This window comes from Octopus bimaculoides, chromosome 15 (genome assembly GCF_046866305.1).
Source record: "Octopus bimaculoides isolate indiv1 chromosome 15, ASM4686630v1, whole genome shotgun sequence".
Taxonomy (NCBI): domain Eukaryota; kingdom Metazoa; phylum Mollusca; class Cephalopoda; order Octopoda; family Octopodidae; genus Octopus; species Octopus bimaculoides.
The window spans coordinates 53,281,625-53,294,124 of record NC_142942.1 but is presented as its reverse complement, the minus strand read 5'-3'; the positions used below and the strand labels follow the sequence as shown (position 1 = coordinate 53,294,124).

General features: G+C 37.7%; 1 protein-coding gene across 6 annotated transcripts in view; it reads right to left on the bottom strand.

Moving 5' to 3' along the window:
• LOC149132534 (uncharacterized) overlaps nucleotides 1–12,500 on the bottom strand; it is a 127,797-nt gene that overhangs the window by 59,046 nt on the left and 56,251 nt on the right. The window lies entirely within an intron of this gene.

Sequence of the window (12,500 nt, the reverse complement as noted above, 5' to 3'; positions counted from 1 at the left end):
ACGTCATGTGATGGTTGCAAACGAGCATCATTGTCATAAAACAATGTTGTTTGTTTCTAGGTGTCTGTGAGAACCTTGCTTGGAAACAGGCAAGGATTGGCAACAGGAAGGACATCTGGCTTTAGAAAATCCCCTTCAAAGAAATTCTATCCGACACATGCAAGCATGGAAAAGTAGATGTTAAGTTATGATGATGATGATGATATTTTGGTGCCTGTTTGAAATAAAATCTGCCTTGTACTACAGTCATTTCTATTCAACTTACACCCACATCATGAGTGGTGAATTTAAGCCCTATTACATTATTCTATATTACAATTGGTGAACAGTAACTTCATTGGGTAGAGGTTCCCAGCTGACCCATCAAATATTCACTACACTCCCAAAAGCCAGAGTAACAAGGAAGTGTCTGTGTAACTCACAATATCTTAATAGATGTTGTTCTTAAAGCACGATTTTTTTTTAGTTTCTCACCAGTGTTTCTATATCCTGCTGGCGTAAAATCACACACAAATACACACACCATTATCATCATCATCATTGTTCTAGTGTCTACTTCCCCATGTCTGCAATGGCTCATGTGGAATTCGTTAAGACAGATTTTTCTCCACTCCGATGGGTTTGTTGTCACCAATCTTTATCTGTTTCCAAGCAATGTAACATTTCTCTATGACCGGACACATTTCCAGTAAAGTTTGGAAATGAGGAACTCTGCTGTATATCTACACACACAGGTATAACATAGGTGGGAAAGTAGAAGATGGGTGTAGAAAAGAAAAGCAAATATAAAAACAGATGGAGGAAAGTTGGTAGAGGAAAGAGCAAAGAAATTCCGAAGCTAAGCAACATCAAGTATTTCTGTGTTAAGTGAAGGTGGTGTTTCCCAGGTGAGTAGTAGATGTTTTTCTAAGTGTCAACATTTTTCAAATATCTCTGCTGTCCTGAGGTATACAGAAATCACTCGAGCTGAAGTTGTGATCAAGATACTTAAAACTTTTGCATCAATTTGGTATCGAAATTAATGTTCACTAAAAGTTTATAGCTTAAAGACCAAAAAGATATTAAGGCCCTCAACATTGGCAATAATGGTGACAAAATAATGACAGTGGCAACAGTTGTAGCAGTGGAGGTAGTTGCAGGAGGAATTATAATGATGTTAGTCGTGATTGTGGTTGGGATGATGGTATGATGCTGATGACAGCAAGTATCATGAGAGGGGTAGGGTGAAAGATTTTGATGACATTGGTGATGATGGTGATAGTAAAGGTGTTTATTCCTGAAGGTAGGTTTCAGAGGTAAACCTTGATTAGACATGTGATCAAAGGCATTTCAGTCAGGAACATCCCTAATTTTTTTCAGGTTATAGTATGTCTGAGACTACATTACGCAATGTACCCTTACATTTTTAAAGAGAGGGGGTACGGTTTGGCTCCTATTTCCAGTTGATCAACCAACCATGTAAAGACTCCCTAGCTAGATAGTAGTAGTAGTAGTAGTGGTAGTAGTAGAGAACCAGTAGTAGGAGGAGATCTGTAGGTGTGAGGTAGAAGTTTGATAGTGGTATGGTCGTTATTAGACTAAGCTACTAAATGTACTGTATCAGACACATGGTGGTGGTGGGGGGGGGGGGGTTGATAGACGGAGTTAATGTTGTTTTATTCTTATCGTCTTCACTGTTACCATAATTGTTATTGTTGGTAGGAGATATTTACTTCGTCCTTTTGTGTGCAATATTTGTATTTTATCTAATTCCCAATCTAAAAAAGAAAAATGCATTCCACCCACGGAGAGAGACACACAGACAGAGAGAGACAAACTGTGTATGTGTGTCTGTACATATGCGTGTGTGTGTGTATGTGTGTGTGTATGCATGACTGTGTTTGTTCATGTGTTTTTGTGTACACACACACACACACATCTTCAATAAAGTTTGTCCATTGGTACAATGAAGGCACGTAGGCAATATCTAACTTAATTAAACTACTTAGCTAATGAGTATGAAATTGACAATGGAAAGCACAGAGACCTCAATTACTCTGCTTTAAGTTGGGTGTTATAATTAGTCTGGGTTAAGTCCTAGATATGTGGGGGTTCCTTAATTAACCCTTAGCGGCTGCCCCCTTTGATTGGAATGTCTTATTTCATACATTTTCTATATTTATATTTACTATGCTTGCTTTTTTCTTCTTTTTTTATATATTCAGATCATGATTTCAATATAAAACTCACTAGTTTTGTAAACCCTTCATGTAATGTCCTCTTCATTCATCACCCTTGTGACAAATAAAAGAAATCAATATCATTTTACATACACTTTCCATGCTGGCATGGGCTGGACAGTTTAAAACCATTTGAGCCAGTTCTTATCAGAGAGACTGCCCTCCTTGGAACACATTGCTCATATCTCCCATTTTTGGCATGGTTTCCCCGGCTAAATACCCTTTCTCTCATTAATATCCTTCTTCTATTGATGTTGTTGTTACTATTATTACTACTACTACTACTTGAAATTCAAACTTTGTCATCTTTGTGAGGTGCAACTTATTGAGAATTAGTTTTCCCCACTTCTTCTTCTGCAGGATTCTTCCACTTGGAACATCAATGTTAAAAGATGATGATGATGATGATGATGATGATAAGGACAATGAATAATGATGATCATCATCATTATGTATATCAGAGTGAGAGAGGGGGAGAAAAAGAGAGAGAGAGAGAGAGAGAGAGAGAGAGAGAGAGAGAGATTGAAAGATTTACAGTGCTACAAAATACATGTAAAAGATTACATTTATTTGGAAGAAACTGAGGACTCATTCCACTGATACTCAGAGTTTTTCTCTTGACATGTTTTTGATCAGGTGACAAAAAGACTTACAAACTTTGAGAGCATAACAAAAAAATAAAATAAATTCAAAAAAAAAAAGTAAGTAGGAGGGAGTAAGAGAGTGACAGGAGGAAGTAGTTGAAACATGAGATCCTTATCTTCTGATTAATAATACTAAAATATATTTCTATCTATTGTTAACTGGTTCTTTGTTTATCAATTCTCAACCAGGTTGGTTGCTTTTCCATTATATTTAACCTCAAACAACCTACCCGGGGTGTTTTGTTACCCAGAAACTCTAGCTGCTCCACCAGCCATGATTCAAATCTGTTCAATATTATCAGCTCGCTACAGTCTACTTAGCTAGTTTGTTATTTGAAATATTTTTTTCGTCAGACCAACTTTACATAAGTCTTCCTCTTTTTTTTTTTTTCATTATTTTATTATTTCTATTTATTTTTTTTATCATGTAATGCATTCTTTATCTTTAGTCAGTGACATGAAAAACTATAGAATGAGTGGTTTAGTCAGTAAACTAGTGGTTAAGTGAGTAAGCTTACAGTTAAGATGAGTAAAAAACCTAGGCTTTTACGTTTTTTTTTTATCGTATACATAAGAACCAGGCTCAAAAAAAAAAAAAAAATAAGTTCAGGGGTTGATTCATTCAACTAGAAATCTTTCAAGGTGGTGCACCAGCATGGCCGCAGTTTAATGACTGAAAACTAGTGAAAGACAAAAGAAACATATTGCTACCATTAGTTACATAATTGAAAAAATTGGAGTCAACAAGAAGGCGTACGGTTGGGCATTTATTTTTTTAATCACAACAATTGTTTCCACACACTGTTGTTCTCCAGCCGTGCAGGCAACTTGATTAGGCAACTGTTTCCCTGCATTATGAGATCTAGTTGTGTTTCCTCAGGCGATATGTAAATATTGTCTCCGTAAGTTCAGATTCTCGGCTTCAAGAACATCCTCTCTGTCTGTTGAGGCCTGGATTTAGTTGTAGTCATTGAGCTTATCAGAATGTGTTGTTGCTCTACTGGATAGCAAAGGGTAAACCTGAAGGTGGACGAGCTTTAGACATACTCTACTACATTCTTAACAGAATATACCATAACTATATATATATATAGAGAGAGAGAGAGAGAAAGAGAGAGATGGGGGAGAGAGAGGGGGAGAGAGAGGGGGGAGAGAGATAGGTTCAATCCCTGCTGTGCTCAATCATCAAAGCCCCTCTACCCACGAATGTATTAAGATGATATCCAGTTGATGTGTGTGTGTGTGTGTGTGTGTGTGTATTTTGCAAGGGTTCTGTGTTAATTGTGCTATTGAATTGAAAATATCTCACAACACATATGCACACACAGACACTATGTCATGATGTCTTATAACGATATAAATAACCAGATAAAATAAGAAGAGATTTTGCATGTGGTTTATTGATCAGGCAGCCATCATTGGACTAAGCAGTACTGAATATTTCATTAAAGTATGATTGGTTAAATAAAACAAGAAGTAACAAGTAATCTTACAACAATAAGGAAAGTAACTCAAAGCATACCTTGTCCCATTTTTAAGATCTAAGACTTATAAATTATTTTACATATGAACAATCACAGTTTGCAAATGGACATACTCTGTATAACCATACACAAGCATACACAAGCTCTACAGAATGATATCCAGATAAAATAACATAATGTACTGTTAAAAAAATAGACATCAGACACTTGTAGAACACATCCTACACACACCACCTGCAACTCACACAGCTCACATAACTCACATGCCATAAAAAAAACACACTGGAAGAACAGAAAAGTGCACCTGGTGGCGCAGTAGAAATTTGCATAAAACTTTTAAAAACATAATAATAGCAACTGTTTCTAATTTGGGCACAAGGCCAGCAATTTTGAGGGAAGGGCGTTGGTTAATACAGTCAAAATGAATGCATGACTGGTACTAATTCTATTGATCTTGGATGGATGAAGGGCAAAGCTGACCTCTGTGGGAATGTGAAATGCTAGAAGGAATGCTGGAAGCCAGTTCTGTCAATGCATCAATGATTTTAATAGTGATAGAGAGAGTAAAGGTGGCAAGATGGCAGAAACGTTAGCACGCTGGACGAAATGCTTAGCGGTAATTCGTCTGTCTTTACGTTCTGAGTTCAAATTCCGCCGAGGTCAACTTTGCCTTTCATCCTAATACTGGGCTTAGTATAATTGTACCCCAGTGTCACTTTGATGGCATGCACTGTTCTCTCACTTAATAATAATAGTAATAATAATAATGATAATTATTGCTAAATATTTTTTATGTCGGTACAAGGTATAAGCACCTCAGAATGTAAAGCGCCGGAACAAATGGTACTCTAATGATTTTGCCAGAAGAAAAAAAGGAAAGTTATTTAATGTTGAGATTAAATCATAACAGTTGAGAGAAGTTAATTAGAGATTGATTAACTGAACAAATCAGATAAGAGAAAGTAAGAAGTAAAATAATAAAAACAAAACTAAAAAATATATTGTTATTGATGCTAAACTAATAAACAAGCTGAATAAAGTGTCTGGTACATAAACAAGTGTGTGTGAGTGTGTGTGTGTACATACATACATAGAGACATACACAACACAATTTCATTTCATGGTCTATTTCAGTATTATATTTATCTCTTGTGCCGAGACAAGATACATTTCCATTTTGTTCACATCATTATTCTTTTTCTTTATCATCATCATCATCATCACCATCACCATTATTATCATATCCTATATTTATTTCTTTATTGCCTACAGGGGGGCTAAACCAGTGCGTAACTGGTACTTATTTAATCGACCCCGAAAGAATGAAAGGCAAAGCCGACCTCGGCGGAATTTGAACTCAGAACCTAACAGCAGATGAAATACCACTAAGTATTTCGCCTGACGTGCTAACGATCCTGCCACCCTCGCCACCCTATGTTATATCCTATTTTATCTCCAACTTAATTAAAGATTTATACCTATTAGTTATAGGTAAGGAAGAAATTACCCCCAACAAACATTATGAGCGTATAGTTTAAGAAACACACTGTGCTATCACATGGTTATTGTTAGGAAAATTAAACAGAAGGAAGGGGTAGACTCAGGAAGGCATGGGATGAGGTGGTGAAGCCTCCATGGAGGCTATGGCAAGTGACCGAGACCTATGGTGATATGCCATGCTTGAGAAGACCCATCAAGCCAAGCAAAATTGTATTCATGGCCGATGCCAGTGTCATGTAATTGGTACCTGTGCTGGTGGCTTGTAAAAAGCACTCGTTACTGTCTTGGAGGGGTTGGCATTGGGAAGGGCATCCAGCCATGGAAACCATGCCAAAACAGACTCCTAAGTTTCTTCTTGTTGCTTTTGAAATGCCACCTTCAGTGAGGGTTGAACTTAGAACCTTCAGGTGAGCTCTTTTACCTGAACTGTGGTGTATACTGCTTGGCCATGAAGACCACCGAAAGGACTTGCCCTGTGGGTCTATTTTAAACTGAGTTTTCCTCATACTATGTAAGGAATTCAGTAAACAAGTAGTTGTCTATCAAGGACTTGATTCTCAACTCTGTTCTCTTTATTTTATTTCCCCAGACCACAAAAGTGAACTTCAAGACTGGCTCTCTGTGGGAAATTCTGCTTGCCAATGACCTTGTTCTCATAAACGAAAAAGAAACAGTGAAAAGACTTATAAACATAGAAGCAGAGATTAAAAAAAAAAAACAGCTTGATAAAAGACAAACGTTTCACTCAGCAATGAAGAAGGCAGAACTCTACAACTTGAAATGCAAAAAGAAAAAAAAAGTTCGAGAGAGTTCCAGCTATGGCTCTGTGGTTAAGAAGTTTGCTTCCAAACATTATGGTCTCCAGTTCAGTCCCACTGCATGGCACCTTGATCAAGTATCATCATCATCATCATCATCGTTTAACATCTGCTTTCCATGCTAGCATGGGTTGGACGATTTGACTGAGGACTGGCAAGCCAGAAGGCTGCACCAGGCTCCAATCTGATCTGGCAGAGTTTCTATAGCTGAATGCCCTTTTTAACGCCAACCACTCTGAGAGTGTAGTGGTTGCTTTTACATGCCACTGGCACGAGGAATAATAATAATAATAATAAATGTCCTGATGCAGTACCAGGCAGTGGTTCTCATGGCTTCTGATCTTAATTGATTGGAAGTGTTATCATGTACATTGTTTTGTCTTGGTATAAAAAAGATGGGCTACAGCAAATATTCTGCTCAATACCACAGATTTGCTTGTCAGTTGTTTGACCTTAACCAGTTGAGCATGTCCCTTGGTGGCTGACGATATGTGCATCTCTGATCCTGAGCAGAAGTAGTTAGGGAGCATCATAGCCATGTGTTGAGAGGAATTCTTTGGGGTTTGAATAATTCACCTTTGGAAACATGGGTGTTTTGCTCAACATCCTTAAACAAACCTTATTCAGGGACCTTTTGAGTGGGATGGGCTACTCGACCTGAAAAAAATTCTAACTGGGCCCCACCTGCGAGGTCATGCGCTGTTTATCTTGATATGAGATCACCATGTCATGTACATATGGTTGCGATGCATGTGCCTGGTGTACCCTTATCAGACGGGTAGTCATGATGGGTGTACTGGGCTTCATATATTTTACCCCAGTGTCACTGTGATGGCATGCACTGCTCTCTCACTCAATAATAATAATAATAATAATAATAATAATAATGCTAAAACTACTGGGCCAATGAGAAAGCCTCTATGTGGTCACTCAAATTGCTAGAAATAGTTTGATCATAGATGTGTTCAATCCAGCACAGACCTGCAGGTAACCAAAAACAAACTACTGCTGCTACTGCTGCTGCTTCTGCTGCTTCTGCTGCTGCTGCTGCTGCTGCTACTATCGAACATAAAAGCACACATTCTTGGATCACTGGTTAAACTGAAGTCCTTGCTAAGATTAAGATAAATTCTTATTTTTATGAAGTACCCAAGCAACTGCTAGGTAGGTTGGTCTCATGGGTGGAATGTGGAGGGGGGGGGGGTCTGTGTGGGAGGGGGGGGGGGGGTTTCTGTGTGTCTGTGGTGGTGGAGCGGAGTGTATTTATGTCTGTGATTGAGTAATGGTGCGCTTTTGTTAGTGAGTGACTGTGCATGCTTGCGTTTGTGTATTTGGGTGTGTACGTGTGTGTGTGTGTGCATGTGTGTGTTGGTGTATGCATGCATACTTGTATTATGTTTGTCTGTTCTTGTGAATGAGAATGTGTGTGTTTGCATGCACGTACTTATAAAAACAAATACACACGCACGTATATATAGACATACATTATGTGTGTGTGTGTGTGTGTGTGTGTGTGCCAATATACTTGTACAAATGTTCTTGCACACTTATATATACAAACACACACACATTATACATGCATACATATATATATATATACATGGGTATACACATATCTACACACACATGCACACAAATATGCACACACATATATATACACACACACACATATATATATACATATATATATATATACATATATACACATATATTCACACCTATACATATAATACATATGTATGTATACACATACACATACACACACATATATACACACAGAAACATATATACGTACACACACACACATACACACACACACACATGTATAGGTAGATAAACAGGTAGATAGAGATACACACACACACAACGTTAACAACAGCAACAATAATACAAACATAACAATGAAGAAATCTAGAATATTCATGGCTAACGACCATTGTGGTTTCTGTAAACATTTCAGGTATTTCCTATCAAAATAACTTTCAGTAAGTATCTATTGTATAACAATCATCATCAACACTACCAACCCCACAACTATTAACAGTACAACCACCACCACCACCACCACTACTATCGCTACTACCATTATCATCGTTAACATAATCAATGTCATTGTCATTATTTCATAGTCTTTTTCTTTCTTTTTTACTGATGATGGTGTTATTTAGCCCCAGGTCAACCCTGATCCTGTTGACCTTTGATGTTACGAGTGCTGTCCCATTTTTTTATATTTTTTTATTCAGGTACAATGTGCCGCATGGACTATACTATCCATCGGGTCCTTTCTTTGGCAGGGAGACAGATATTTGACAGCTATTTCTAGCAAACTTAGTAACTACACTTAGATAACGAAGGTATTTAGATAACGAAGGTATTTAGATAATGAAGGTATGTCTTCTTATTCAAGAAGGAGGGGGTTGATGAGGTGGCAAACGAAAGTTGGTGAGTCGGCAGTGAAACTTCAGAGAATAACATGGGCAGTCTCTTATTGGTTTGTCGGGGTTGGCAGGAACAATTTTATACCTATATTTACATAATCAGAGCTGACATTTTGATTGGGATGGCACGTTCTAACTTGTAGTTCGAAGGACACTGCGGAAAGATTATTACGAGCTTAGAATACTTATGAGGATAATGGTGATGATGATGATGGTGGTGGTGGTGGTGGTGGTTGTAGTGGTGATGGTAGTGGTGGTGGAGGTGGTGCGTGCAGTGGTGGTTGTGTTGGAGATGGTGATGATGGTAGTGTCAGTTGCAGCGGTGGTGGTAGTGGTGGTGATAGTGGGGGGGATGATGATGTTTATGGCGATTTAACATTGGCGAGGACGACAATCATGTTTATGATGACAGTGGACGGTAGTTGTGTCTATGGTGATGATGATGATGGTCATACTGATGATGGCGGTGGTGGTGGTGGTGATGATGATGATGATGAATACAATCAAGACAATGACAGATATGACAATAAGAGCAATGACAATAAAAGTCAAAGTCGTCATCATCATCGTCGTCATCATCATTGTCGTCGTCGTCATCATTATCCTCCATCATCATCATCATCGTTATCCTCATCAGCATCATCATTACCTTTATACTCATCATTGTCATCATCATCATTGTCATCATAATAGTATTGATACTGACAGAGAAAGATTCGTTAAATCAACTAATTAATTGGCGTTTTTTGGTCCAGTTGCTGATGGTTTTGAAATTGCAATTGTTGTGTATTTGTTTAATGAGAATCTGGTTCCGGAATTAAGTCTAAAGAAAACAGATTAAAAGTTGGTAAATAAATTATAGATGGAAGAGTAAAAGAGAAAATGGGAAAGACAGGGTGGGAGGGAGGGAGGTGGGAATGAAAGAAAGAAAGGGAGGTGGGGGAAGGAAGGAAGGTGGGGGAAGGAAGGAAGGAAGGAGTAGTGCCCATGGCCTTCACTGTCTCTCGTTAGAGGGGTGAGGTAGATTCCATCGATGTGCTTCTTATTGACTTTACTGAAACAGATATGTTGTTGTTGTTGTTGTTGTTGTTGTTTTCGTCGTCATCGTCATCGTTTGGCTCAATGTGAACCCTGACTAGACTGTCACTTATAATTAAGAGACATTCCCACCATAGCCATCTTATCCTTCTAACAACCTTTCATTATCTGATGTGGCTTTCCTTTGAAGTTGAATTTCTTTGCAGTCACTTGATCTGTTAGAAAAAGCAGCTAAAATCCCCCAAATTCCTTCCTTCACATCATACCCTGTAGAAGATATTGGTGTTGTGATTGTTGTTGCAGTTTGGCCCAAGATCGTTCTGATGAAACAAACCCATGACCAAATGCTTTCCAGTCAGAAGAAACCCAGAGAGCAATGATGTGATTCGAAGCCTATTTGGCTGCTGTTGTTAGCAAATGGAGCAACCATTCAGAAGCAAGCTTTAATATCTTGCCAAGAATAGATATTGTATAGAGAGACTTGTGTACTCTAACTCTTAATCTCTTCATAGAGAGGATTAACCGGCTATAAAACCACGTTTCAGATTGTGTGTTAATACAAGACAACCAAAGCACGTTTTACCAACCATTGCACAACAACCAGCTGCTGCTGATGTTGCTGCTGCTGCTGCTAATAAATATTATTGGTTTCTCTTTTAGTTGTTTCAGTCAATGAACTGTGGTCATGCTGGGGCATCACCTAGTCAAACAAATCATCCCCAGTTATGAAGCAGTAGGGGTGACAAACACACACACACACAGATAGAGAGCATACATATATGTATATATATATATATATATATATATATATATATATATATATATATGCATATACATATATAAACGTATACATACACACACATGCATACACACATACACACATATGTATGTTTTCTGGATGAAATGAGTAAGGGAAGTTAACCCATGAACGTACGTACATTATTAAATTTTTTAATTGGCAGAAACATACAAAAGTGACAAAATGCCTCAATGGCCAACAGATGCATGCCTGCCACCTGAATGCAACTCCCGGTACTAAAACGAACACATGGAATGTCAAAAATAAAGCCCATTTAATTGCACAACATAACACACTGCATAATATATGTAGGCTTTCTGCAGCTGACTCTCATAAAATTAAAAAGGACATTTTTGTCAAAATCCTGGTTCGTTTATTGCATTTCTTCTTTTTTTTTTAGTATCGGAGTCAGTCATGCAATAAATGCCACTCATCATCATCATCATCAACATTATAGAGGACAATGAAGATGACAATTATGATGTATCCAAATCTTCAATATAATTTTTTTTCCCTTCATGATACAGTTTAAAGGAAATTTAACTGTTGTTTCTAGAAAGGTGAGCAACAGAATGAAAGCCACTACTTGTTTCACACTTGATTCATAAACCAGTGTGGAACTGTGAAGCTGATAGATAAGATCGGCTGAAATGAATCTATAATACTCTATACTTTGACTAATACACACACACACATTAATGCATTAAATTTTGTTTCTCCTCTTTGTTCCACCAAACCTGTGCCATGAGTGTGAATGCAGACAATCTGCTACAGTGTTTTGGTAAGCTTAGTCATTTCCTCATACATAAACAGTTTCGTGCAGATGCCATTCAGTCATCCTTGCTCTTTAATGCTTGTCATTTTTCATCTTTAAAAAAAATCCCATCCAAATCCTAATACTGAGAGATCTAATTCCAACAAGAAAGATTTGGGGTAGGTGCCTCAGAGGAGGGGCACACGCAAACACAATCACAGTGCCACAAGTGGATATATAAACACATGACCATCTCATATATTTGACCTATCTGCCTGTAGCACAATCTGTTGTGAGACTAGCTTCCACAGACTGAAATGTGTGAGGACTGATGGTATGTACATGATAAATACTAAGCACTAAGCAGAGATTTTGCTAATCCAAAATCTATGTTAATCCTTACTGTAATTGTGTCAAACACGTGTGAATGAAATTTTATGTGTAATACATTTATTTTTTTTTTGTAATACCTGTATTGATGTATATTCTTATTAATTTATGTATATAAAGGAAGTGAGCTGGCAGAATCATTAGCACACTAGGTGAAATACTTAGAGGTATTTCGTTTGTCGCTACATGCTGAGTTCAAATTCTGCCGAGGTCAACTTTGCCTTTCATCCTTTTGCAGTCAATAAATTAAGTACCAGTGAAACACAGAGGTTGATGTAATCAACTAGTCCCTTCCACCAAAACTTCAGGCCTTGTGCCTATAGGAGAAAGGCTAAACTTATGTATATGGCTGTATAATAGACAATATATGTTGGAAAGCTTATGAATTTGGTTGTGGCTAAAAATACGCAGCACTA